General features: G+C 40.8%; 1 long non-coding RNA gene across 2 annotated transcripts in view; it reads left to right on the top strand.

Moving 5' to 3' along the window:
* Positions 1-27,999, top strand: part of LOC138918683 (uncharacterized) — a 202,630-nt gene that overhangs the window by 145,906 nt on the left and 28,725 nt on the right. The gene's annotated exons all lie outside the window — the stretch shown is intronic.

Here is a 27,999-nt window from a genome sequence, read left to right as displayed (position 1 = left end):
AGCATGTAGTTAACCTGTTTATGTTCAGAATGTATCTTAGCTCACTTTTGTGGCTGTGGTTCAAATGTCAATTTGGTGTATAAAGCCTCTACAGTGTTGTTCTATAGGAGATGGTCATAGACAGAATAATACCCCCCTCCAAGTTGTCTGCACCCTAATCCTCAGAACCTATGAATATGTTACTTCACAAGGTAAAAGAGATTTTGCAAATGTGATTAAGTTAAGGATCTTGATATGGGGAAGTTATCCTGGATTATCCAGGGAGGCCCAATGTAATTACAAGTGTATGTATAAGAGGAAGACAAAAGGGTCAAGAAAAAGGGGAGATGTGATCACAGAAGTAGAGGTTGGAGTGATGTGCTTTAAAGATGGAGGAGGAGGGGTCATGAGCCAAGGCATACAGGTAGCTTCTAGAAGCTAGAAAAGGCAAGGAAATAGATTCTCCCCAGAGCCTCCAGAAAGAACGCAGCTCTGTGGACACCTTGATTTTAGCCCCATAAGACCCATTTTGGCCTTCTGATTGCTAGAACTATAAGATGTTTGTGTTGTTTTAAGCACTAAGTTTGTGGCAATTTGTGACAGCAGCAACAGGAAACTAATTCGGGGTGGAAATCAGAATTCCGCCAACCAGTTCCACTACTTCTGTGTCACTGGTGTGAGGGAGGACATGGATTTTTCACGTTTGTCTCAAGAACAAGCAAATTACCAATAGCTTAGTGGCTTAAACAACACAAATTTATTATCTTATAATTTCACTGAGTCAAGAGTCCCATAGCTCAAAGTCTCATAAGGCTAAAATCAAGATGTGGGCCAAGTGCATCCCCACCTGGAGGTTCAGCTAGGGAAAGATTCACTTCCAACTCCCTCACGTTGTTTGCAGAATTCATGTCTTTGCAGTTGTAAGACCGAGATCTCTGTATCTTGCTAGCTGTCACACCCCTCCATCTGAGCAGCAGAAAGACACCCTCATGTCAAATCCCACTCATGCTTCAGATCTCTCTAACTTCCCCTTCTACTACCAGCCAGAGAAAATTCTTGACATTTAAAGGGCTCATATGACTAGGCCAGGACCACCTGGATAACCTCCCTATCTTAAAATCAACCATGCCGTATAATAGAGCCTAATCACAGAGGTGAAGTCCATCAAATTCACAGTTCCTGGTCACGGCATGTACATCAGTGGCAGGAAATCTGGAGGGGCATCTTAGAATTCTGCCTACTACACACAGTTGAAAGGTTTCTGTTCTGCTGGGCTGCCCCTTTCTTGGTCCTTTGGCTAGAGGGAGCAGGATTTTCTTGGGGATTTTTTCTCTCTTCCCACCAGTGTTTCCAGGTTGCAAACGTTCCTAGCCCACAGGCCTGGATAGATAGAGAGCAAGAAAAAAAAAAGCCTGGGAAACTCACTGCCAGGTCATTCCTCAAGTCTCAAGGTTTCTAGCTACTTCACTTTCTTTTCTCCACTTTTCAGATTTCCTGGTAAGTGATTTGTGTATTTTGTTCAGGGCTTTTTGTTATTGTTATTGTTGTTAGCAGGAGGTGTAAAATGGGATACACTTACTTTATCTTGTCTGGAACAAAAGCCTGCCTTATACTAGAAAGATGAAAGGCATTGAGGTTAAGAGGAAAGACCTCTGCACTAGAAGTCAGGAGACCTGGGTTCTGGTTCAGATTCTGTTATTGACTAGTGCACTGATTTTCATGTTGTGTGCTCATGTGCCCCAGGAGAAAATAAGAAGTGAATATTAGAATTTCTGTTTATAATTATTTTAGCTCATCCTTTAAAAATTTTTATTTTGGTGTATGTTTTCTAATGTATGTAACATGTCAGTTTATATATATGTTAGTGTATACATATGTAAATAAATAAACATACATATATTGGTGGTGCATGCTCAAAACTATTTTATAGAATTGGTTACAACATCAGGTATCTAAAATTAGACTGCCCCAGATTTTCTGGGCCGTCTAATTACCTTGAATATGTCATATTTGATTTAGGACAACTCCCTTCAACATGGAACAGACTGTAAGTATAATCATCAATTAAAATTCTTTTATATATCTTTAGTTGAAAATATGATTCTTAGCTCAAATAATGCTTCCTACATCCCTTAGAACTTTCATGTGGAGAAATGGTCTAATGAGGGTGAATCATTTCTAGAAAAGTAACCCTTTAAGAATAAAATCCAATAAATAAAATCCAAGTTCATTGTTCTGACTTAATAAAATTAGGTGAGCTGAGTTGAAAGAAATAGGTGCGTTAGAATGCATTTAAGATTATATGCAGTCAGTCTGCTAAGCTCAAGTCCCATGAGTCTAACTTCCGTCTTTAGCCTTAACGTAGAGAGACTGTATTTGTAAACACATATTTACATACAACACTCTGAAACTATTATCCACGGTCTCTTCCCTTTCCTTTGCTTTTTCACTGCCAGTAACACTGCGAGGAAACTGGTAGCCACTGCTCCAGGGTCTCTGACCTCCACATGGCTGCTTGTGTGACACAGACCACTAACTGATCGGCTATCTCCATTCTCCTCATCTTTTCTTTTTTTGTGATCGACCCCCTTAGTTTTAGCTGGCATGTGACTGCTTTGCTACAGGCTATCTTCCTCAGCATCCGTTGTAGCTCTTTGTAGCCACGTGACTAGGTTTTGCCTGAGGGGATGTGAGTAGAAGAGATGTGCACAACATCTGTATCACATTCTTAAAAGGAAGCTGTTTGCCCCTTCATATTTTCTTCCCGCTTACCATGGGCTAAAACACAGTTGCGATGGGAGTCAGCCAGCTTCAACCATGCCCACGAGGAAAACAAGGGAAAGTGGAAGAACAAGACAGAAGGAAGCTGATCTACAGGAGCAGAGCTGCCTTCCTACCAAAAACTGCCCAACAGCTCCAGACCGTTCCGTGAGAGAAAAATGAGCACGTATCTTGTTTGAGCCATCATATATTGGAGTCTCTTTGTTATAGCAGCTTATCCTATAACCTAACTAATATGCTTAACAACTGTTTGTTCAGCACACATTAAATTTCTACCATGTATTAGGTATTGTCCTAGGTTCTAGAGATTTAAAAAAACAAATCAGACGTAATTTCTATTCTGAAAAACTCCCAATCTAAGAAAGGAAAATTTAACTCAAAGGGAAATGAGAAGGTAATTGACACTTATTAGCCACCTATGCTTTCACATGCATTGGTTTTTTAATACTCATTGAAAAAATTGAGTTGTAAGTGGTATAATTGTCCTTGTACAGCCAAGAAAACTGATGATCCAGTGACATATCTGCCTTATAAATGGTAGATTCACTAAGCATTTTTATCCTTACCCTTGATCTAAGATTGCTTGTTAATTGGTCCTGATAGAGCCGGTAAGACCATATATCCACAGCCACAGTTGAGATTCCCCTGTAATAGGCCCGTATGGTTTGTATTCCAGAATTTCACCTGTTCTCCATCTTCCAGGAACAGCTCCCAATTTTCATATTAAGTTTCACTCTTTCTTCTTTCTCCCCTACTTTGATCCATGTGCTTGAGCAAGACTACATCTCTGTCCTCACTCAGAAGTGAACATACTCCTTGAGCCTAAGCCAGTCAGTGCATCACGTTCCCGTAGCCATGGTGATTGGCCTCAGGGATGAGCAGGAAACTCAAGTCAGTAACTATAAGTTCTTGGGAAAGCCAAGTTGCTTTTGCCTTTTGGTCTTGAGCCTGAGAGGATGGAAGGACTGGAGCATCACCATGAGGTACATGATACAGAAAGCACTCAGAAGGCAGGGTTAAAGGATGGAGAGCAACCAAGCACGGGCAAATTGTTCTAGCCTGAATCCAGCTGTGCTGGAAGCCTGGGACCTACGCTTGGGCTTTTCAGGTACATGTAATAATAATTCTTTTAAGCCAATGTGGGTCAGGTTTTCTACCACTTGTAACCAAAAAATTGCACTCATTCCCTAGAGTCAGCATATGCCAAAGGTGAGCTCTCTCTACTCATTTGTGGAAAAAGTGTGCATCTTTCTATTCTGTTTTTTATTATTTTATTGCTTGCCAAAACCTCCAAGATTCTCAATAAACAAAAATTTATTATGTAAAATATAAGATGCTTTGTCAGCAACAGTAATGCACAGTCAATGGCCATCTATCTCACATGATAATTTGGGATTTGCCACAATTCCGGGATTTCGTATTTCTAGCAGTAGCATTGATGATTTTCCATATTCGTGCACTTTTCAAAATCTAATATTTAATCTAATTGTATCCCCCTAAATCTAAACATAGAGCAGAATCAGAAAGATTTCAGATTCCAGGGCAAAAGCCCTAGTGAGTTAAATTGAAAGTCTTCCTCCACCATCAGTAAAACTAAAACTACTATTTTCTTATTTTTAGGACTAGTAGAGCTAATTTAATAGTTCTGTTTTAAACCCTGTTCTCAGGAGACCATCAATTTATTATATTTTTTCAGATATATTATCAAATATGGATTGGATTAAACTCTGAATCACAATCTTCGCTTCTGGTCTCATGAATTCGGCCTAGAGGAGCTGGCTATATTTTCATTGATTCTACTGAAAGTTAATTTTTCTGAAATAAATTAATACTGTTTATTTTCCTGAAAGCTTTTTTCCAGAGGCTTTGTGTAGTACACACATTTATGTGTCATACATCTGTGCTCCTGACTTTCGTTCTCCTTCACACTGTCTCCCGGAGGTGAAGAAGGTGGAACAAATGTGTCAGAACAGTGTGCCATGGGCGGGTGAGTGGCCGAATGTGTACGTGTGGATGTGGGGGCGTGTGTTTTAGACTGCACCTGTTGGTGTGTGGGAGCAAAGGTTCAAAGAGCAAGAATTCAATGGCTGCTCAAAACTGTGCTTAATGGCTTTATTTCTTGTATCGGTTTTCAATTAAAACTGTGATTTTTGGTTTTTAAGTGTTTGTGTGTACTAGTGTAGATCTCAAATTAACATAAAGCAGATCTCTAATAGAATCCATGAAATTTTAGGAAAGGGCTACATGGACCTTGATGTGAAATGTAATCTGTCATCTTCAACATCTTCAACATAACCTGACATTTTACAATTCTATATTACCACTCTCTAATGTTTAAATTCAAATTATTTATAGCTCTTTTTTTCCCATATTGGAACTGGAAAATGTCCTCAATACTATCACACATATACACATACCAACATATCCCTATTCTTTTGGGGGGTTTTTTAACCCTAATTTTGTTTCTATAATTTTTGGAAATACTGATTTTATAAACATAAGTATATATATATATTTTTAAAGATTTTATTTTTTTCCTTTTTCTCCCCATCCCCCCGGTACATAGTTGTATATTCTTAGTTGTGGGTCCACTCTAGTTGTGGCATGTGGGATGCCACCTCAGCGTGGCTCAGTGAGCAGTACCATGTCTGCGCTCAGGATTCAAACCAACAAAACACTGGGCTGCCTGCAGCAGAGTACACGAACTTAACCACTCTGCCACGGGGCTAGCCCAACATAAGTATATTTTTTACTGTGATTTTTTTTTTCACAAAAATGCAGTACATCAAGGGCATCTGTGTAAGAATCAATATTCTTGCATTCTATTTCTAGCCCTCACACTAATTTGGCATATAATCCTGAGCAAATAATCTCGTGATCCAAGACTGAGACTTCTCCTATAAACTGAGGTGCTTTCATCAGGTAATCTCCAAGGTCCTCTCCAGGTCCATGACTCCCTAAAAGAGACATGACTTATAAATCACAAATACTACCTTTGTGATTAATATTACCTTCATAGGAAAGAATATGAAGTACTTTTGAAGCCTTACCCAATTATTTAATCTTAATCCTGGACAGCAGGTTCATACATTTAGTTGGGAATAAAAAAGGCTTGAAGTTATCCATGAATCTTGCCCTTCTTGTCTCAATTTGAGACAGCCTTTGAGTATAAAGGATACTAAATAATTGTGATGCAATAAATTTTGCAAAGGAAAGGACTTTATTTTGGTCACTACTGTGAGGGATTGGAATTGGCCACCCCAAGATATGTCTCTTTGGCATGAGGATTATTTTGAGCTGGTTACTTTTGAAAACTGCAGACAGGAAAGAGATTCTGAATAGTGGAATTTACTTACCCTTTGTTAAGAGACATTTACATTGTAAAGGAAATCTCCATCTGTAAAGGTGTCCCCCTCTCTGTACCAGGAAGGAGGGATGACCTTATCTCTAGAAACTGTCATCAATGTGGAAGGCAAGGACTTAAATCTGCATAATAATCTTACTCCCAATTACTGTACTTGTCTGGTAACCTCCTGTAACTGACTTCCCCCACCCCCAACATCCTCCTTTGTCCTTTGCTGGAGATGATATTTAAGGTGGTGGCTTCAGCCATTTTCGTGAGTTGCTCAGATTGCCTGAGCCTCTCCCATGTATACATGTTATAAAGATTTGTTTAATTTTCTCCTGTTATTCTGTCTCATGTGAATTTAATTTGTTCTCTGGTCAAAAGAACGTACAGTGGGTAGAGGAAATGTCTTCCTCCCCTACACTGCTAAATCTCCACTTCCAGAAACAATGCCTGATGTATGAAGGAACTTAAAACTTGCTAAATGAATAAACAAGAAAGTGCCAAGATGGAGGGACTTATAAAGCCCAATGGGAAAACAGAGTGAAGGCTTTGCAGGAAGGATGATAATTGAGCTAAGCTTATAGGGGTGAACTACTAGAGTTTGCCAAGCAGAGGAGGAAAAGATATGCCAGGCAGAGCCAAGGGTGTTGTGGCAGAAACTGTGAGTTGTCTTCAATATCCTTCCTTCTTCTTTCCCCAGCATCAGAATTCCTGGGCCCATCACCACTGGAATGAAGACTACATTTCCCATCTCCTTTGTGGCTTAGACAACTGACTAGGTTTTAGCCTATAGGGTTAGATATCCTTTTGATGCATTGTCCTTAAATAGAGGAGGATGGATTCTTCTCCATTTCCTTCCTCCTTCCCACTAGCTGGACTGCAGATACGATGGATTATGGTGATTTAGAATGTGTCAATTTAGACAGTCTGAACTGCTTTCCCCAGAATTCCCTTTACTGTGTGTTTCCATTTAAGGCAGGCCACAGGGAGTCTTGTGGGAGATCTAGACAGCTTCAGCCATTTTGTAGCTCTCACATCTTGTCAGCTGAGCTGCTGACTCACCTCATTGATGTGAGGCAGCAGCTGGGTGTGAGGAAGCAGCTCCTCCATCTTCCCCTGGATTCTCCTTCAACGTTTGATTCCGGGCCAGGTGTGTGTGCTTAGCTCTATGATGACAATGAACCCTGGCTTCTGCAGGATACTCACACCACTAAGGTTAGAGACAATGAGAATTGGCATTAGTTTCAGTCTGTCCTCATGGGGCTCTAACCTCATGCTTGTGGATTTGGGCTTGTTCTTCTTGATCTTCGTCATTCCTTCCAGATTTTGCCTGCCTGGTTCGGACGTCAAGCTCCAGGTTCAGATGAGAAGACGACAGCCTTACAGAGACTGCTTAACCAGCCCCCACAATTCAGAAAGATCAAATCCCTGTGTATATATACATATGTATATACACCTTAGTAGCTCTTCTCTGATTGAACCCTGTGCTGAGAGTAGAGTACTGCTATGACAAATGCCTAAAAATGTGACTTTGGAATCATGCATTGGGTGGCAGCTAAAAGGAGTTTTTCTACTTGTAAAATGACAATGATCAATGATAATCAATCCCTATCCAGGAGTCATCACCTAACTTTGCAATACAGCTTGAAACATAATTTTTCAATTCAATGAATTGGGTGACATAAGTTTTAAGACTTTATCTTTCTCCATGAAACCTAAAAACAGCTATTTTCAGTTTGGGAGGGGGAAAACTGAAACCTATAAATACTTTTATTTCCTTGAATTGGCAAGTAAAGTTTGCTCACTTCTGGACTGGATGCTCTCTCTCTGTGATGCCTTTGAGTTCTAACATTGTGTGGCTCTATCCCAAATTTGACCCAAGACTGGGTCATCTTTCCTCATAGTCTGATGCTTCAGGAACTATTGCTTGCCCCACCCAAACAGTCCTCTTTTGCTTAAATAACTTTCTGTACCTCCTGAATTTATTCTAGGTGTCAGGATGTACGCGGGCAATCTGGCTCACCTAGTGGTTGGGTCACATCATCACAGTTGAACTGACCTGACAAACTCAATGGATCTAAGTCGATAGTTAAGAAATTCAAGGATGGATAGAGCGACTGGTAGTAATGCAACCCCTCTCCCCTCCTATCTTTCACCACCCAGCACACGTAAGCACACATGCTACATAAAATGCAAAAAATATCCTTAACTCTTAGGTCTATCGTGCAAATTATCATTGGCCTTTGGAAATTTTTAACCCTTTTAAAGAAGTCTTTGGTCATGTAGGTATACAATAGAAACTGTTGGCTTTCTGAAGTGGTGTTGGATAGATTAGGACAGATGTAAATACAGAATGGGTATATAATATGCTCATTTAACTTATACAAATTTAGTTATACATGAGAGAGAGAAAGAACAGTTTACACAGTGAGGATGATTCTGCTCTCCATTCTACTCCGTATGCCTGGGCACTGGAGTGATCATGGTATGAGAAATGGCTTTCATGCCATCCTTACAATGAGACCTTCATCTTGTGCTCTTGAGATGGTTACCAGAGCTCTAGCCTTCAGGTCTGCATACTTTTCAGCCAGTAACAAGGGAAAAGGCAAAGAGAAAAGGTACACCTACCAACTGATTTTACCCTTCCCCCTCAAAAAGGTGTCTTCCTAGATGTCCCTCCCAACAACTCTGCAGACTTCTCACTGCCTGGAACGGATCACATCACTCTACCTATATGAGAAATCAAGGGGGTTTTGCTGGGTTTTTTTATAAGCTGGGAATATTGCCACCCCAATAAAACCAGGGTTCTGGGAGTAAGAAAGAATATAGGAAGGGATAGTGAGTAAAAAGCAGACTCTCTCATGGACCTCTTTTGTGTACTCTCACAGCTAACTACAACTTAGTCATCCCTATATTTGCTTTTGACCCATGAGCAATAAGGAAAAAGAAACTATTCATTCTCTTTCTCTTTTTCACAATATACAAAAATGAATAGAATGTAATAAACAACAAAAGCAGCTAAATAAATCATAGTCCATCCATACAATGGAACATTATGTAGCCACAAATATTTGGAGAAATACATTTAATGACAAATAAAATATTCATCTTATAGGAAGCGAACAAAAAATCACCTTCCAAAATAAAATCTACAATATAATCCTATTTTCAAAAGAATAGGTCACAAATGTATATTATATGTTACAAAGGTGTTTTACACACACATACATACACATAGGGGGAAAAAAGACTGGAAATATACACCAAAATCTTGATTGCGATTTTCTTTAGAGGGTGGGATAATTGGAAATTTTAATTTTCTCTTTTGTGCTCTTCTGTCTTTTCCAGTGTTTTAATAATAAATGTGTAACTTTTGTTTTTAGTAAGCATATGCTTTAAACCATATTTTAAAATTATTAGCTCCTTTTCAATAAGAGAATATTCTAAGATAAAATCTAGATATCTTTTTTGCAGCAAACCAATATGAAGGGTCTGAGAATTTTGTAAGACTACATTTGTTTGGTTATTTGTCACCAAATCTATTGCAAGGTATTTGTATTTATGAATTATCAAACACAATCCTAAATCTATGAATGAAATAGAAGAATCATGCTGTAAGTTACTGCTGGCTTCCCTCTTAACTTTCAAAAATTTGGTATTCTTCAAATGATCTCATTGTTTGTCAGTTAGTGAGCTCCTGATCTACTATGAAAGGCTATCAAATATTTTATGAATTTCATCCTTCCCACTGAAGATACGTGACTATATTAGTTACCTATCACTGAGAGACAAATTAGCCCCAAACTTAGCAAATTAAAGCAACAAACATTATTTCACAATTTCTGTGGTCGGAAATCTGGGTGCAGCTTAACTAAAGTCCTTTGGCTCAGAGTTTCCTACAAAGCTGCAATCGAGATGTTGACTAAGACTGCAATGTGATAAACAATAGTCATTTCACGGTTCAGCTGGGGAAGATCTGCTTCCAAGCTCACACACATGATTGTTGTCAGGATTCCGTTCCTCCAGGCTGTTTGACTAAGAGCCTCAGTTCTTCTCCAGCTGTTGGCTGGAGACCTCTCTCAGTTTCTTGCCATGAGGGCCTCCCCATGGTGCAGTTCGTAACATGGCAACTGGCTTCAATTAGAGCGAGCAAGTGAGAGACCAAGAGAAGATAAGCGAGATGCAAGCCAGTGTCCTTTTGCTGTCTAATCTTAGCGGCAGCATCCCATCGCTATTGTCATGTTGTATTCATTAGAGCAAATCGCTAGGTCCAACCCACACTCGGGGTTGTGAATACCAGGAGGAAGGATCATCAGAAGCAGTCTTAGAGCTGCCAACCACACTAACCAAAGGTTAGTTTTCCAGCATTCTTATTTCAAGGCTGCAATGCAAAGTTCTGCTACAAAGATACAGAAATCTGTTCAGAATCTTTGTCAACATATGTCTCTGTATATCGGGGATAGATGTAGGCTTTCATAAATCAGTGAAAGGAGTTCCAAGCAGAACTAGACCCAAATAAGCTTTTGAAATCCACAGCAGGGAAAACCATGTGGTTCTTTCTGGTCTTGAGGGTAGAGCTGCCCAATTTGTATGCCACAAGTGGATGTGATTGTATTCTAGATACTGATTCCTTTGTGGAGTGGGATGTGACAGTGTGCCCCAAGATTCCTGCAGATGGCAAGCGAACAATGTCCTTTACCCCTACTCTGCCAAGAGGCAAGGATTGCAGTCAATGAGGTGCTTTACCACCTGGCACATCCTTCAGCAGGTCACTTAGAGAACGCCAACATGGTCTCAACATGAACGAGGAGGCTGTAGTTCTGCTGGGGGATTTTGTGCTCTATGTGCCCCAGGTGCAGAAAGAGTGGGACTGGGGAGCTTGGGCAGGGGCTTCTGACCAGCGTAGCTCCTGACTCAGTGTTAGCCCTAATCTCTATTTTCACATGTATTCAATGCTCCCGTCTATTTGCAGCCAATGTGTCCTTTTAGGGACATATAAGCTAGCATCAGGGTAACTACACTGATAATGCATGCATGATAGGAACACATTAAGTGGATCTGAAATTTTTTGATAGAATTCAGAAGCCATTTATATTATTATAAGAAATGTCTGCAGTATGTTTGTCAATGAAGAAGAGGAAGAGCTATTAGTCTTTAAATATATTTTCAATAGCAGTGAATTTTTGAATTGCTGTTAAAAAGTTTTGACTTTTTCTGTCACCCATTTGTGAATAGTTTCTCATCATAGTGACTATCAAGAATTTGAAGAACTCTTCACTAAGGAGCATTAATAAGAATTATATGTAGCCATTTCAAGTATAAATCACAACATAAAATGTCATGTTTATGGAAGCAAGTGCAAGTTTATCATTAAAATTTCAAAATATTTTACTTGGAAATTTCAGACAATTCAATATCTAATATTTTTCCTTATACTTTGTATTGTAATTTTTCATCATAACTATAATACAAATATAATTTAATAGATAGTTTTACTGAGCACCACATAGAGATCCCCAAATCTTTCCAGTTTATCCTAATTTCGATATATGCTATACCTTAAAAAAAAAGTTTAGGGTGCTTTGCTTTAGAGCAAATTGCCTGCTTGTGTTGATTATTTATCTGTTGTTTTTCAGCTTTATACTTAACGTTTTATAATCTGCTCTATATTGCTTAGGGCTGGAAGTCTGCAAATTATGTTTTTCAGACTCCTTGCCAGTGGCTTCCTGTTAGTATCTGCTGATGGCAGGCATTGGGAAAGATCAGAAGGTTGAAGGAAGCGAGAAGCATTCTACTTCTAAATTCCATAATAGCTACTGTAGCAGCAGAGGGGCGGTGCAGCTACAGTCACCAGCAGGCAGGCAGCAGCAGAATCTCTGTTGATTACAGCCCTAGCCATGGAGGGACAATTTTGACAGTTCCAGTCCCTGAAGTGGCAGCATCCATAGCTGCCCAGTGGCAGGGGCAGGCTCACAGGTGCCAACCTAGAAGGATCAGGAGCTTTCAGATCTCTGTGTATCACCCCTTCTTCTTTTTGTTCCTTCAGCCCTTCCAATACTTTGTAAAGAATTGCCTGTATTAAATCCCTCATGTTTGAAATACCTATCATGGTTTCTGTTTTCCTGACTGAATCCAGAATAGTATATTGAGTTTTATGTGAGAAGGAATTACTTTTCTATTCTGAAAGGCCCTGACAACCCCTGAGAAAGAAGATGTGACAATTGGGTTCCGTTAATCCAGGTCCATGGGGAATATTTGAAGAGGTGTCCCTCCAGGTTGTCCTCTTTCCTAAAGCGTGGAGAGAGGGCAATTGAGAACTGACAGTGGATGAGGAAAGAAGCACAGTTGCAGCAAACAGCTTGCAGATTCACTGAGTGGGACCTTAAAAGCCACAGGCAAGTCTTGATTGGCTGGATGAGGGCTCCTTCTTCAAAATTTACCTTGATGTCAGAAAAAATATTCTTGTATTGCTGATCTCTCTTAGTTGTAATCTCATATCTCAGTTATAATCTATACTTCTCTTTGGTATTTTCTTACTTGGTATTATTAGCAGTTTTGCATCCCATTAGAAAATTACTACATCTGAACAGCATGTTGAATCCATTTATCCAGATAGCTTGAATTGCATCAAACATTACTGTTTCCCTAGAATTAGAGAAAAACATAAATTTTGGTGTATCCCTCATCTTGGCTCACCAGCTATTGAGTAAGTGAGGTGCTTTCTTCTTCCTTATTGGATCTAAGATCAACAGAATAGATTTTAAAATACACACTATAACTCTAGAGAGACATAAAAATCACTTCTTTTTTAGATTCTTTTTTTATTAACTGACTAGTTGCATTCCAAGATATCTTGCATTTCCAGAAATGTCAACTATTGGATAAAATATCACGTCAATTATATTTCACTCTTAAATTCCTCAAATACTTGCAAAAAAGGCAAATACACCTATACTAATTACTTGTACAACTTGACTACATTTGCTTATGTGCACCTACGCTTTGCTGTGCAAGAACACCACAAGACATGAGCCTCAAACTGCAGCCTCAGGGTCTGCATCTGCTTTGTAATGCACCAGAGTGATTGTCAGAGAGTATGATGGGCTTTTCTCCCCTTTCTCTCTGCCTCTACCTCCCCTGGAGCCTTGTGAGAATGGAATAGTGTGCAAGGCAAAGCCTTATGCCTGGGGACGCTGAGTAGGCATAAAATATACCAGAATGGCTGAGGAGAAGAAAGGAATTAATTATATACCCATTCTGCCTCATTTATTTTGACTTTCATTGAAATGAAATTTCCCTGGGGAAAGAAAGGTGCATTTTGCTTTAAACCCCAAAGAGTCCATTACTAGTAGTGGACTGGTGATTGGATTTGAAACATGATACTCAGAGCCAGAATGTGAATTGCAGCCTATCTTACTTCTGTTGTGTAGGGTGTGTGGGATGTGTGTGAAATTGCAATTAATGATGCGCCGCTTGCCTTTTGGAGTCATTGTGGTAACTATATGTTTTTAATGACTTTCGATGTAGTGGTTTCCAGTAAGGCTTGTTTGCAGAAGTAGAAACGGGGTCCATAAATACAAAGGTCTCAATTGTTAATCTTAATGCAATCACATTAAAGTTATGTAGGGAAAGTGTTCCAGAATACTAGCCCAAAGATTTATTGTACAGCAGCAATTTTCTGTCTTTCTGGGCTCTCTTTTATTAATAACTCAAGTTCAAAGATCTTATTTAATCCAAAGCTGTGTAAATGTTCTTTTGCAATATGCTTTCTTTTTGGGCCTCACTCTGTGTCATAGTCTCAAGTTTATGCTTGATGCTAGTATGCATTTGATCATATATCCCCAAAACGTTTCTATAGTTATTTTTATGCTACCACCTCCTCCCTTGTACTCTTGTTCTTCTGCTCAGATTGCCCAAGAGTCTGCTGTGACAGAAGTGAGCTGAGAGGTTCACATTTTTAAGGTCACTGCAACTTAAAGTTCTGCATTATCAAGCTGGATCTGTCATTACTTGGGGGAAAATATTTTGCTTCAACCTGCCTGCAGCCCAGCCCAGACTTTGAAAAGTCTCTCTAATCATACAGCCCATCAGAAGGTGTGGTTTGAACACGCAACCACCCAACAACAAGTCTTGAGAGACTGTCTGCATATGCTGCCTTCTTTAATAAAAATAAGACTGATTCCCTTTGGACAATCTCTGGCTATAGAGGGGCAGCTAAACCACCAGGACCTTGAGCTGTTGGTGAAATTCACCTTTCCCTTGGGAAAGATGACCTTTTTTGCTCTCTGGCCACAAACAAAAAAGTTGACGTTTCCTAGCTTTGCTCAGAGCACGACTTCCATTTGAAGCAGGGAGGTCACAAAGGGGAAACAAAGCACATAGTTCTGGGAGTGGCCAGCAGGGCTCTCCAGAAAGGAATGCACACACCTCAGTGTGAGGGGACTCACTGAGGCACGGGATGAAAATATTAGAATGTTCTACGTCTATCTTTTATCTCATTCTTTGAACATTACTCTTTATATGTATGTTCTGTGATGTACAGAAAATGTCAGTATAACGTACATGTATATAATAAATATACAAGTACATATCAAATTAAAGATACATGTTCAAATTTGTTTTGGGGTACATACTCCAGAACATTTTGGGACCACTGGCCCTGAGCACACAGTATAAACTATGGATGGTTCTCAGTCCCATAAGGAATAAAAACCCTTGCTCAAGAATTTCCTCTTGCTCTTGTTTAGCCAAATCTATTGATCCAGCTCAAAGCAGAAAGGAGGGGAAGCCTGTTATTATTTTCAGAAACATACATCAAAGGAGGTAGGCAACGTAGTAATCTATTTTCGCTGTCAAAGAGCAGAAGACAAGACTTTAATTCTGCCTTGAGGAAGCAGAATAGGAAGATTTTATGGAAGAGGCTTCTCAAAAGAAGTTTCGCATTGAAAAGGGTGATAAGAGACTTGATAAGAGAAGATGGGAAGGGACCTTTTGAGAAGTAATCGATAGCATAAACAAAGGAAAAAGGAGGCAAAAATACAAGGCTTGTTCAGGGAGCAGCATCAGATTCCAAATGGCTAAAAGGTATAGTATGGTGAATGGAAGGGAAAAAGATTGACATCATGACTGAGGCAGTTCAAGGAGGCCTTGAATGCCTTGCTAAGAAGTTTAACCTTATGCTGAAATCAGTGAGAAAAAACTGAAGTTGTTTCGGTTTGGTTTGGTTTTAAAGCTGGAAACTCACTTATTCCAAGATTTACATGACGAAGATTAACTTGGCAGCACTGTGTATCAGTGTGACTGGGAAGAGGACAATCAGGAAACTGATGCAATTGTTCAGATGGAAAGTATGAAGCCTTAAGGTACAGCGATGATGGTGCTGAGAATGCAGAAGACATTCAGGAAATGTTGCAGAGATATGTTTGGAAGGACTATCAGCCAGTCGGATGGGAGCGTTATAAAATTAGGAGACTGGAAGGATGGTGGTACGGTTAACTGAAATAGAGCTGCAGAGAAGAATAGGTCTTGAATTAGCAGTGAAGAGAGGAGTGACTTAGGTCGGCTTTTCTGAGATGATGGAGATTTGCATGCAGGAAGCTTGTTGGGGAGTTTGGTGATCTGCTAGAATGACTGAAAGGACTCAGCATGTACTCGTCCTCACAGATAATTTACTACAGCAAAAAGATACAAAGAAAAATCAGCAAAAGGAAAAAGGTGTGTGACAAAGTCTGGAGGAAATCTGGAGCGAGTTTCCAAGAGTCCTCTCCCAGTGGAGTCACATAGGACTTGTGTGACAACACGCATGAAATGTTGTCTCCCAGGGAAGCTCATTAGAGACTCAGTACCCAGGCTGAGTCACATAGGATGCTGATCACATAGGTATCCTTGACCTAGGACATACAAAAATTCCAGACTCCAAAAGGAAAGCAGTTGTTTAGCATAAACCACATTGCTTTTACAAACAGTTCAGGCACAGCAAGCTGCTCTTATCAGGTCGGGGAATGGAATAAACCCTACTGAAACCCAAGTTCCCAGATGTCAGCCAAAGGCCAAACTTCTAAGCAAGTGTTTGAAGGATAGCAATCTCAGGCTGCTATGCTAACTCTTTTCTGCATAGGTGGGCTATCACCTGTGTAGAAGGAGGGGAAGCAGGACTGGGCAGACGGAAAAGTTGAACCATGAAGAAGTTGCAACAAAGGCCTTAGCGAATCCCACAGAGAGCTCTGGAACTGGATAGGTCTTCAAAGATGTCGTAAGTCAAGCACAGGGGGTCAGACCTTGCAACCCTGACACTGAATTCCCTTCAGCTGAGAGCAATTCCTAGGGAAGGAAGGAAAGAATTAAGCCCTCTGTAGGCAACCTCCCAGAAATTTGGATCAATGAGTGTTTCAGTCCTGTGGTTGGCACACCCCCCAGCCACCTCAGAGGGCATGATGAATTGAGTGCTGTTGGTTGTATAAATGGCATCATTGCTTCTTTGCCAATGGGATCCAACAACTTGGAAGATGTTGGAATTTTAATAGCAGAAATTTGAGTTCCAGGGGATCTAAATTCAAGCAGTAAGCGTGTATAGGTATATAAGACAAATTGTAAGGGTATATAGCTTATATAGGACAGACTATCTCTAAAGCATCTGGCACCTAAGGGCCCCCAGAACAGCCCTGACTTTTCTCCAGAAGAATATATGGGAAGCTTTACTGAACAGGCACTGACATCTGCCTAAATCCTATTACCACCTCCACCAGCTGTTAGAGGAATTCTGTACCGGAATGCTTTGCCCAGCACCAAGGGCTCTGCCCACTGGCAGATACAGGTAGCATCCTATCTTTTAAATGAGAATGAAAGTGCCCAGTTTCCAAGCAATAACACTCACAATGATTTTCAGACATCATTTTGCTTGACATCTTGGTTTTCACATCTCTTTACAAATATTAGGTCTTCTGATCTCACGTAAACTTCGGCAGGCGGTGTTACAATTCTGATGACTGAGGAAATTGAGGCTTAGGGCTTACAGGATAAGCCCAGAGTTCTGCTGCCAGTAACAGATGCAGACCTGAGATCTGATGAGTCTGGTCTCTGGTATTCTTTCCACTACCCTACACATGTCTCCTCCGCCTCACTGTCCAATCCCTCTCCTAGAAGACAGAACCAGAGCCCTGGACGCACTTCAGGGAGACCGGGAATTTCTCTTTTAATTGAAAAACATTAACACTAAAAAAAATTTGACTGTTTTATTCGGGGCCGAATTACTAGAATCACTAGCAAATGAGAGACTAACAGACATAAACTTAATGAACACGGAGATTGTGGAGGTCTGCAAAGAGCAATTCCTGCTTTGGGAATTCAAATATTCTGCTGTATGAGAAAGTTTCTGTTGGTTTTGGAAATACTGTGAATCATTTCCTGAAAGAGCAAAATAATGGAAGCTTTTCATTCCAAGTTTCCCAGAAATGTCTAAAAGCAGAAGGCACTTGGGAACACCAGGCCATGTGAGGGGCCTGTGCCGTGCCCTGGTCAGGGCTGGACCCTTCCTCTTAAACACTGGGCGACCATTTGAGAAGCTCCTACGCATTGGCAGGGGCTTCTTCCTCCCAAGTGGTCTGGCAGTTAAGGGAGAAGATTCATTTCTCTTTGTTCTCACAGGTTACGTTGGTTAGGAGCGCAATGAGAGGTATCAGAGCTGGAGACCCAATTTTCAAAGTGTTAGTAAGGGTCTTTTTACCAGGGAATTTCCAGTGAAGTCAGCACATCTGCTGTCTCCCTCATCGATAACCCCACAAGAAACTCAGAAGTGCAAAATTCGTGTTTGCGTCCGTGAGATTTGAGTGGAGTAGATGCTTGTCAGCACCAGTAAAGTCAGAAAGCAGTCAGCGTTTCCATTCTAAACCTCTCATGTTACCCCTCAGTCTTTAGCCCTTTGTAAGTCAACCGTAGAAATTCACCACAAGTTCAAACTTGAGGCCATTTTTGTTTTTAAGGCTGGGAACAGTTTTTCTTAAATGATAAGAGTTGAGATCACTGTGACCTTTCCCAGGGAGCATGATGGAAGGAGAGTGGCTGGGAGACACAGAGCACAGTGAAGGGTTCTGTCTCCAAGACTGAAACTGAGTAGGGATTGTGTCCTATAAGGGCCATCTTTCTGAGTTTCACCCAGAACATACAGAAAATTATAGAGATTCTGTAGAACCCAGAACAATCTTTTCCCCACAAGTCCTGGAGCTGTGGAGAAGCAGGTAGCAGTTGACAAAGACTGTCCCCAATTTAGTTGTCAAAGATTCTCCAATTTCTGTCACATTGCCTTTGCTGATGATCAAAATCAGCCTTCTCAGTTTGACTCAAATGATCTATTTGTATTTCCCTGTTATCTTCTTATTGCAGAGAAGGCAAAAGTTCAAGCTGTAATGATTACATTTGGCGGTGAACCTTCTTAAACAACTTTCTTAGACATTTTTGAGATCTTTCTAGCTTTTTTGAACAAAAGAATAGCACGATGTAATAGGGGTTCATGTAGCAAGAAGTCATGACCTCCACAAGGTCAGTTGTTCAAAGGTAAAAATGTACTAAAGTGCTCAGATGTGCTGTTTACACAACTGTGTTCAGATGTGCCTTTTTACGTTGACAGTCATCACCTGTGCTTCTCACACCAGAGCAGTGTCTAAGGAGAAGACCGGTGGGAGTTTCTCAAGATTTCTGCAAACATCAGATGTCTTTAGTGGCTAAGGCTTTCAAAGCCTTCGAGCTAAGCTGCTTGCCTGAATCCTTAAACCTAGGTAGACCATTTGTTTCTTACGGTAATCCATACGTTAGCTTGGTCAGTGGCATGCAGACCAATGAACTGGACCTGTGTGTTTTCATTGCGCTAGGTTATGGGGCGTTAGAGGCACAAATAAACACTCTGTCCACACATCACAAAACTGAAACCCTTAATTGGGTACTATTACAAAAATCACAGGCTTCGATCGTAACACCCTGGCGGTATATTTGTGAAAGCTGAGTAAAATAGGCAACCAGCTTTTGTATAATGATACTAAAGCATTTTACAAACTCATTCATTTCAAGAAAAGCCAGGTAATTAATAGAATTATAGATGCATAGAGTTGTAAGGAATCTGCTTAGCCTCAAAATGTTGGGATGTTCTTCGAACTCCAGTGACCTTCCCCACCTATTCATTTCAGCCAACCCTCCCAGGGTGACCCCATGCATGTTCTCATCATCTGGAAGTGCTCCACCTTAGAAATCTTAGATTCTAAAATCTACTCTTGGAAAACAACCTCCAAACATTTCCGCTGTTCCCACAGCTGCTTTTTTTTTTTTTTCCTCACCATTGGCTCATGGCCCTCCATGATATCTTCAGCCTCACTACACTCCTTGCCTTGCCCTTTGCATTCCACGCTGATATGCTTGGACTTTCCCCACTGCTGTCTCCCAAAAGCTGTGTGTCTCCTGACTAGGTAACTTTGTCTGTGCTATCATTCAACTACCCAACAAATATTTATTGAACTATACTCACTTTGCTGGCCCCTCTGTCTGGAATGTCAGCCTCCTCTCACCCATCCCCGTGGGACAAGTGGTGCCTCCTTCTTGTAACTCCTACACATCATTTAAGGCACAATCTTGGAGACACATCCTCTAAGAAGCCCCTCTTAACCATTCCTTACATTCCACTCTTCTCCTTCCATTGTGCTGTCATGTGCCCCATAACAATTTGAGCGTATCTGCATCTATGGATCAGTCTATAATTGCTTCATCTCCCCCGCTAGACCGTGTACTCACCTTTGGAGTGAGTACAAGGTAATGGTTAGAGTTAGACAACCTGTTGTCACACCCTGTCTCTACTGCTTATTAGCTGTTAAGATCTTAGGCAACTTATTTAACTTCTAAGCCTCAGTTTCCTCATCTATAAAACTGGGTTACTAATAGGGATTGTATATAAAGCACTTAGCACAATGCTTGATATACAGTAAATGCAAGATAAATACGTGTTGAATAAATAAATGTCACAAGAACACCCTCAGAAGACTCTCTAAAAGGAAAATATTTTATCCTTTAAACACTTGTAGTGATGAGGAGCTTGTTCCATTGTTGGGTAACTCTAATTATAGTGTAACTCAAACGATATGGTTTAACTCACACTAGTTGTATTGCCATAAATTAGCCTCCCACCCCCAGTGTCCCCTGCTGTGATTAAGAATCTTGAAACTCTCTGAGAGTCCCCTGAAGTGTGTATGCAGGAACCAGTCCCTCAACTACCCCTATTTTGGCCGCTACCTCAGATGTAATTGGCTGCTGTGAGATGGTCACTCTTCTCAGCTAGTGCCCAAGGCTGGCTGCTGCCACCACCACTGCAGCCTCAGGACAGGAGTCACAACCCTCCTCTGTACAGCTAAGTGTGGTCGTGGACCCTTGTCCTTAATTCCCTTCAGGACATCAGAGTCAAAGTGTGTGAGACACTGATCCAATCTTAACAAAGTTTCAGGAACAATGAATGAGAGAGAGGACAAAGAATGAGACAGTGCTGAGCATAGGCTTCCTCCCCTCCAGGAGGAAACCTTCGGTCATTGCTAGCGGCCCACGTGCTGTGGGGAACACCTCTGGCCTCAGAAGGCATCTTCCTGGGAGATCTAGTCAGACTGACTCTGGGTCCCAGAGTTCCGATTCCCTGCCCCACCACTGACCTCTTCTGAGGACAGCTGGCAGTGAGTGGTTCCAGCCCCTTCAGGGGAAACCCCACCCACATAATCACACAGTGATTCACCACTAGTGCATTTCTACAAAGCTGTATCATTCAGTCTTGCCTGTTGCCATTTTGTTGTTAATGAAAATAGTAGCTACCGCATCTGGTTTATCAAACAATTCTAGTTCATAGGAGGGTCAAACATAAATGATTTTATTTTTCTACAATCACAGCCTTCAGCTTTGCAGTGTTCATGATCTCGCTGTTATGTCCCCTGACAACACCTCCAGCAGACCTATAGGGTTCCCTTCACTTGCAGGGATGAAAAGTCCAATCCAGTCTAGTCCAGTTTTAAGTTTCAATCATACTTCAATACAATCACCGTGTCCCCTCTCCCAGCCCTGGCTGGTCCCCTTACCAGAGGTATTTAAATTACAGAGGGGCTTACCTGCTCCTGGACACCTTCCTCTACTGTCTGTACTTCTCTCTGTGCAGGGACAGGAAAGACGGACAGGAGAGACAGACAAGTGTTTTTTACCTGCGTGGGGTGTTGAAGGACTCACTGGCCAGTACTGGCTGGCTGTTGGTTCCCCTCTGTGTGGCAGTCATCCAAATCTGGCTCCCTCGCTGGTGCTTACGTGAATTTTCCAGGGGCCCCACACAGGGCCTCCTACTTCACCATCTCCACCATCTGCTCCTTCCCTTGGTGAATCATCTTACTGTTTCCTGGTACCAGGGTCCACTTTCCTAGCAGCCAGTTCTCTTGGGTGGGATACTGGTGAGACAGCCTCAACAGCGTCCCTTTGATCCATGGTAAAACTACATGTCCATCACCAAATGCTAAATGTTGGGCATGGAAGATGTTGCACTCCACCCCTTCTCTCTGCTCTGCCTTCTCCTTCCGCTTCCCTTTTCTGCTTCTCAAATTGGACAGAGGTAGACCAATCCATCTGTGGTACAAGCAGACACCCAATTGGTGAATGAGGAGGGAGCAGGAAAAACATCTTATCATAATGCAGCCCTCCAAGGGTACAGATGACTTGCCAGAATTCTCTCCTCCTGGCTCCTGTCTGCTTATATAGATTGGAAGCAGGTGGCAGAGATGAAGGTTGGGGAAGCAGAGCAAGCTCAGACACTTCTTGATAAGCCCTGAAAGGAATGTCTGATCCCTGTTCTTTTATTATTTATTGCTTGGTCCTTGACACTTCTTTGCCCTCAGCTTTGGATTCCAGTTGTTAATTCTGAAGCAACAGGAAAACTTCTCATGAACACTGTGTTGTCACTACCCCACACTAGACATTGTATTAGGGCCTTTATACATATAGTCTCATGTGAGCCTCAAAACCCTAAATTATTACCTATATTTTGTTAGTGAGGAAATAGTAGCTCAGAGAGTTTAAGTACATTTCTCAAGATCATACAGCTAATAATGGTAGATACAGAACTTAGACTCAGTGCCTCAGACTCAAAAGCCCTTCTACCCTTGTAAACTGTCCCTCAGAGAGAGTTATTCTTATGGTTGAGCTGAATTCTACATCTTTGGAACTTTAAATTCTCCAGTCCTAATTCTGCCTTTGGAGCCACACTAAAGGAGTCCAATTCCTTCTACATGCCAAGAGTTTTGGACATTGATTGCTCTAGAATTTGGCATGTGGCTGGCTTTATTAGGAGGTCAGGCAATTGTGGCTTTCCATTCAAACATTTGAACACAGTTATCATGGTCCCTATGGCTTCTTTTCTCCAAGCTAGGCATCTCCATCTCCCTGCCCTGATTCTCTCATGCATCAGACCCTACATAATATTTTATGAACATACGTATTTAAAGACTGGGAGAGCTCTTGCCTTCCTTGCTATTTCTCCATGTTTCCTTTCCCTTCTCCCTCCCCTACCTCCAGCTCCAACTTTCTGTCCACCCTCTCCATTCAGTTTCAGACTTGGTAGAGAAGGTATTGAATGAAGTCCTCCCTTTAGGCCTCAGAGCTTTCAGATGTAGCCCATGAAGGAGGTCAGTGGGCTACTAGTTGGAGGTGAGGGTAGAGGGTTTCTCAGATTTTTGCCATGATCCGTTTCTGATCCTTCTCTTGCAGAATAGGCTTGCTGATCCTCCTCACCAACTGGGAATACCACTGTACTGGTTCTTCTTCCTTTAGGCTAGTGGCCCACAATCTCCTGGGAAACTTTGAAACTAAAATGCCTGGGCTCACCCCCAGAAGATAATGATTTAATTTGTCTGAGTGGTCCCTAGGCAGAGATAGGGTTGTAAAGCTCCCCAAGTGAACGGAAGTTGCAACCAGCACTGAGAATCACTGCTTTAGGTGAAGTCCAGCTTCTTAGCCTTGTCCCCCCCTCAGCTGTGTTGCACTGATGATGGTTTTCTATTCCACAAGCTTGTCTGCTCTTACAAATCACCACAGTAGATCTCAAGCATCTTGAACTGCCCACTAATTTCCATGTGGAGAGAGATCCTAGTTCTACAATAATTTTCACGGCAGTAGTGGTTGGCTTACACTAGTCCACGGAATAATCAAGTTCTTCCTGACTCAGGTCACAGCTTTGTTGGTTCTCTCAGATTCTCTTTGGCCATCATCTCAGGCAGCTTTACCCCCATGCCTCTCTGGAAGGATCTCTCTGAGTGTCCTCATTAGTAGTAAAACCAACATGCCTAAAACCCAGGAAGGCCAATTTGCATTATGCACACCTGCATACTTCCTTCCTTCAATCACTCTGGACAGAACTAATCAATTAGGCTCTAGATTCCTCTGACATGGCCTTGGCATTCTCCTCAACGCAGTGCTCCAGGTGGCCACTACTAACCAATTAGAACTGACATTGAAAATGAAACTTATTAGCCTTAAACTCACAGTGAAAATGGCTGTAATAATATCCAACAAGGGATGATGAGGGGCATCATTCTTACCAGCTCAGATCCTATTTTTACACCGTCCTTAAAATGGGGGCATCAACACAGAGGGATAACATGCCCTGTGATAACTCAAGGTCAGATATGATACAACTAGTGACTGTTTCCCGTTACCCTGGTGTTTCACCGGCCTTGCAATAACACTGGCCCTCCTTTTACCTGACTGTGCTTTTCAGACTCTTCTTATAGCATAATGGTGGGGTTTTACTGTGTGTTACATGATGGTTTGCCTGTTGTTTGGGGCTGAATGTTTGTGTCCTGCCCCCAAAATTCATATGTTGAAGCCCTAACCCCTCAAGGGATGGTATTTGGAGATGGAGCCTTTGGGAGGTAATTAGATTTAGATGAGATTATGAGGGTGTGGCCCCCATGATAAGATTAGTGCCCTTATAAGAAGAGGAAGACTAAGAGCTCTCACTCTGTGCTCACGCACCAAAGAAAAGCCATGTGAGCACACAGCCAGAAGGTGGCAATCTGCAACCCAGGAAGTGGGCCCTCTCATCAGACACAGAATCTGTTGGCACTTGATCTTGGACTTCCAGCCTCCAGAGCTGAGAAATAAATGTCTGTTGTTTAAACCACTCTATGGTATTTTGTTATACCTCCCCGAGCTAACTAAGATGTTTATGCCCATTTACACAGTACTTGAGAATGGGATAAGGCCTTCAGAAAAAATTAGAATTTAACAAATTAAGGGCTAAAGGAAGCTTTTATCCATCCTTTTGGTTCTTTTCCTTTATACTAATCTCTTTCTAGTCTTATTATCTTTAAAAGAAGAGTCAAGATTAAATTCCCAATTCTTATATATTGAGCTTCAGAGGTGAAGCAGGGGGGCCGGCCCCGTGGCTGAGTGGTTAAAGTTCCACATGTTCCGCTTTGGTGGCCCGGGGTTCGCAGGTTTGGATCCTGGGTGCAGACCTCCTCCACTCATCAGCCATGCTGTGGGGGCATCTCACATGCAAAGTAGAGAAAGATTGGCACAGAAGTTAGCTCAGGGCTAATCTTCCTCACCAAAAAAAAGGAGAGAGATGAAAAGGGGACATTCTGTGTTCATAATGTATTCAGCATAAAAAATATGAATAAGAAAAAAATCTGTGAAATTTAAAAGTCACACTAACATGCAAGCAATTGCCTTTTAGGCTGGTGGGGTTAGAGTTGATTTCCTTCATCTCTAGTTTCTACATTCTTAAAATGTAGTGTGGGTATATGATTTTTATAATGAAAAAATTGATGATTCATGTTTTGAAATGTTGTAAAGTTAAATAATAAAATTAGTATTATCTTTTAAAAGAAGGATTAAATTACTTTTTTGTAGATGTTCTATCTTTGTAGGGTTTTATATAAAATACTCTCTGTGTGATAGACAATAGGAATATTGAATTTCATTTTACAAAGAATGATTAGATTAGTTTACCAGGGTTTCATTTTGAGGATCCTGAAGAGTCTGCAGAAGAGCTTAAAAAATAAAAGTAAATAAAAAGATTTTCTCTTAAAATGAGTATAAAAGTTGAAGAAACAACTATTTCTCCTATAATTTTTTTCTTGACTTTGATCAAGATCCAGTTTATCCAGTAGATCAGATCTAGTTTAAACACTTGCTCAGCCAATGTCTGCTGTATTTCACCACAGATGGATTATACTCACTCAAGACTTTCATGTCTTCACCTCTAAAATAATCTCTGTCTTGCAACCCTCTTCACTTGATCGAAAGAAATATACATAAAACCACCATCTCACATAAGAATATGAGTTCATTACAGTTGAGATTCTGAGATCAAAATCTCAGGTTCTTCTAATTTTCTAGCACAGTTCGCTGATGTAAAACCCTTTTAGCATGTACTACGCACAGTTGTATGCTGTATTTCCTCATCAAATATTTAAGCCATCGGAATTGTATTGACACATTTCTCAAAGGAACATACAATAATTTAGATTGCAAAAACACATCATTGAAGGAAATGGCATTTATACATGAAGTTAGTGAGAATATTTCTTCTGAGAATCCTAACTTCGGTACAATTAAATTTTTAGTGTAATAAAGATTGGCTTCTCTATAGCACCAGAAGAAACCAGCAAGGAGGCTCTTCCCGCTTCTGGCTTCACTTCTGAAAAACCCTGCAGGGTCTCCTGGCCCAAATCCTGCCCAACATTGGCACTACCTGCCCAAGCTTTCAGTGGCCTCAGCATTCCCTTTACTCATGACTTCGCATATTTCATACATTGGTTTCTAAAGGTACATTAGAAGATAGTTGGAACCAGATGATTTCTGAGTTTGTTTTCCTCTCTAAGACTTGATAATTCTAAAACATGATAAAAAAAAAAAAAGTTAACTTAAAAAAATTTTTTTTTTTTTTTTTTAGAAAAGTGTAGTTAATTGAATAGCTGGACAAATGAGCAGGTCTTATCTAAACTGGATTATAAAGTCCTTGAGGGTGTGTCTTCCTGGATACATTTCTTGCCATTTTTCGTATTTTTGAAGTGAATAGTACTAAATTTAAAGCAAAGAAATGTAAACGAAAATGTCTATTCTGCCATAGTGTATAAACTATACTCTTATGGAAAGCTCACATTATCAAAAAATTATTTACATGGGAAATGGGGTTAGGATCTGGAGAATATCTTATTACACAATTCTTATCACCTTCGTTGTTATTACAATGCAGTAACAAAATACAAAATTGGTATGCAATAAACAGAAGAAAGCAGTTAAATGATCAGCCAGCCACAAAAGCAGCAATGTATTCCTAGCCTGTGTGAACCATAGCATTTTCATTTTTCTTATTTTGGTGCTGGTTCTTGATTGTAATTGTTGTAATCAAAAGAAATCTGTGTTATGCAAAACATGTTCTTTAATTAGTCAATTGTCTTGCAAGCAATTCATGTTAAGAAAATTTGCTCTGAGAAAGAAGTGTGTGTACTCAACACCCGTGAATGGAGATGTGGTCCACCTCATTCCAAATCTTTTAAAGGGTCCCAGCCCTTCCACCCAAGCTGTTCAGAATCCTTGATTTTGATTCTTTGCCCTATTTTGGTTCCATACCTTGGCCGTTGGTCTCCCTATGGGCCTCCAGATTGGTATCCCAATTTCAGACTTAGTATCTCAGAAGCCTCTTCCAGACAGAGTTCTCAGGTACTGCCACGTGGCCTCAAACCTCCCAACACGGATAAGAAGAGATGCTTAGTCTCTGAGCACTGGCCACAGCATGTGAGATCTGCCAGCCTTTGCCCAATTCTTACCTCTTAAGGGAGGGATAATATATAGGTGAGACCAGCAAGTAAGGAGCACCCATAAGCACTCTCAATTCTTTTTCAGCCTGATCTGCGGAGACTCATTGATAGGGATGATCAGAGCCAGACAGATTCGTATCGCTGTGGGAGGTTTGATCCAATCTAGTTTGGAAAAAAAGACTAGGATTTCTTCCCATCTGGTGATTCCATAACCTATTCTTATCAGTGCTTGCAATACAGAACGAAGTTATTTTGAGCTAGGATTTGTAGTTTACAGCTCAATTCCTTCAGTGCGAACATGCAGGGCTTTTTATAGTTATCTCATTTTATTGCTTTAATTTATGTATCTGAAAGAACTGCTCTAATTGTGGGCGATTATCAGGAGGGAAATGTACTCCTGTGCACCTCAGGGGATTTGTTTGTGGGCAGACGGTTTTAAATAGCCCATCTATTCCCCAGTGGGTAGAAAATCAACTTTATGCATCTTTAAACATACATAATGACCATCATGGATAATAAAGTAAATATTAAAGTGGTATTGGCACATTATACCTTTGCTTTAATGGTTTTTCTTTTCTGTCTGTAAACAGTCACCTATGTTTCTACTATGTACTTTCAAGGGTATTTCTAGCGTAATATAATACAAAGAGGGACTTTGACCCACTCTATGGATTACTAGGAGTAATCAAGCCTGGTTAATGGCACTGATGGGGAGATACAAGCCCTCAAACAGCAGAAGAAATGGTAGGACTGAATTTCTTCAACGGCAGATGGCCTTAAGGAAGCATGATATGTCCAAGCAAAGCTCGCCAGCCCTATCAAGCATTTGATATCTATCTTTCCAATCCAGCCTTCTAATTGGCATAGAGCTATATTTCTCAACCAAAATTTGGGTGAGAATATTCTTCTTCTCAAAACCAGAAATACATTTTTGTTGCTTTATCTATACTGTCCCCCAACACCTCCATATTCTCTAATACTCTAGGCCTTTATATGTGATTTCATCTGACCCTAATGCCATTGTCCACTTATCAAAACGCTACTCACATTGAAGGACATTAAATGACA

Source organism: Equus caballus, chromosome 18 (assembly GCF_041296265.1).
Source record: "Equus caballus isolate H_3958 breed thoroughbred chromosome 18, TB-T2T, whole genome shotgun sequence".
Classification (NCBI taxonomy): domain Eukaryota; kingdom Metazoa; phylum Chordata; class Mammalia; order Perissodactyla; family Equidae; genus Equus; species Equus caballus.
Note: the sequence above shows the minus strand (reverse complement) of the source record. Positions and strands in the feature narration are given on the sequence as shown.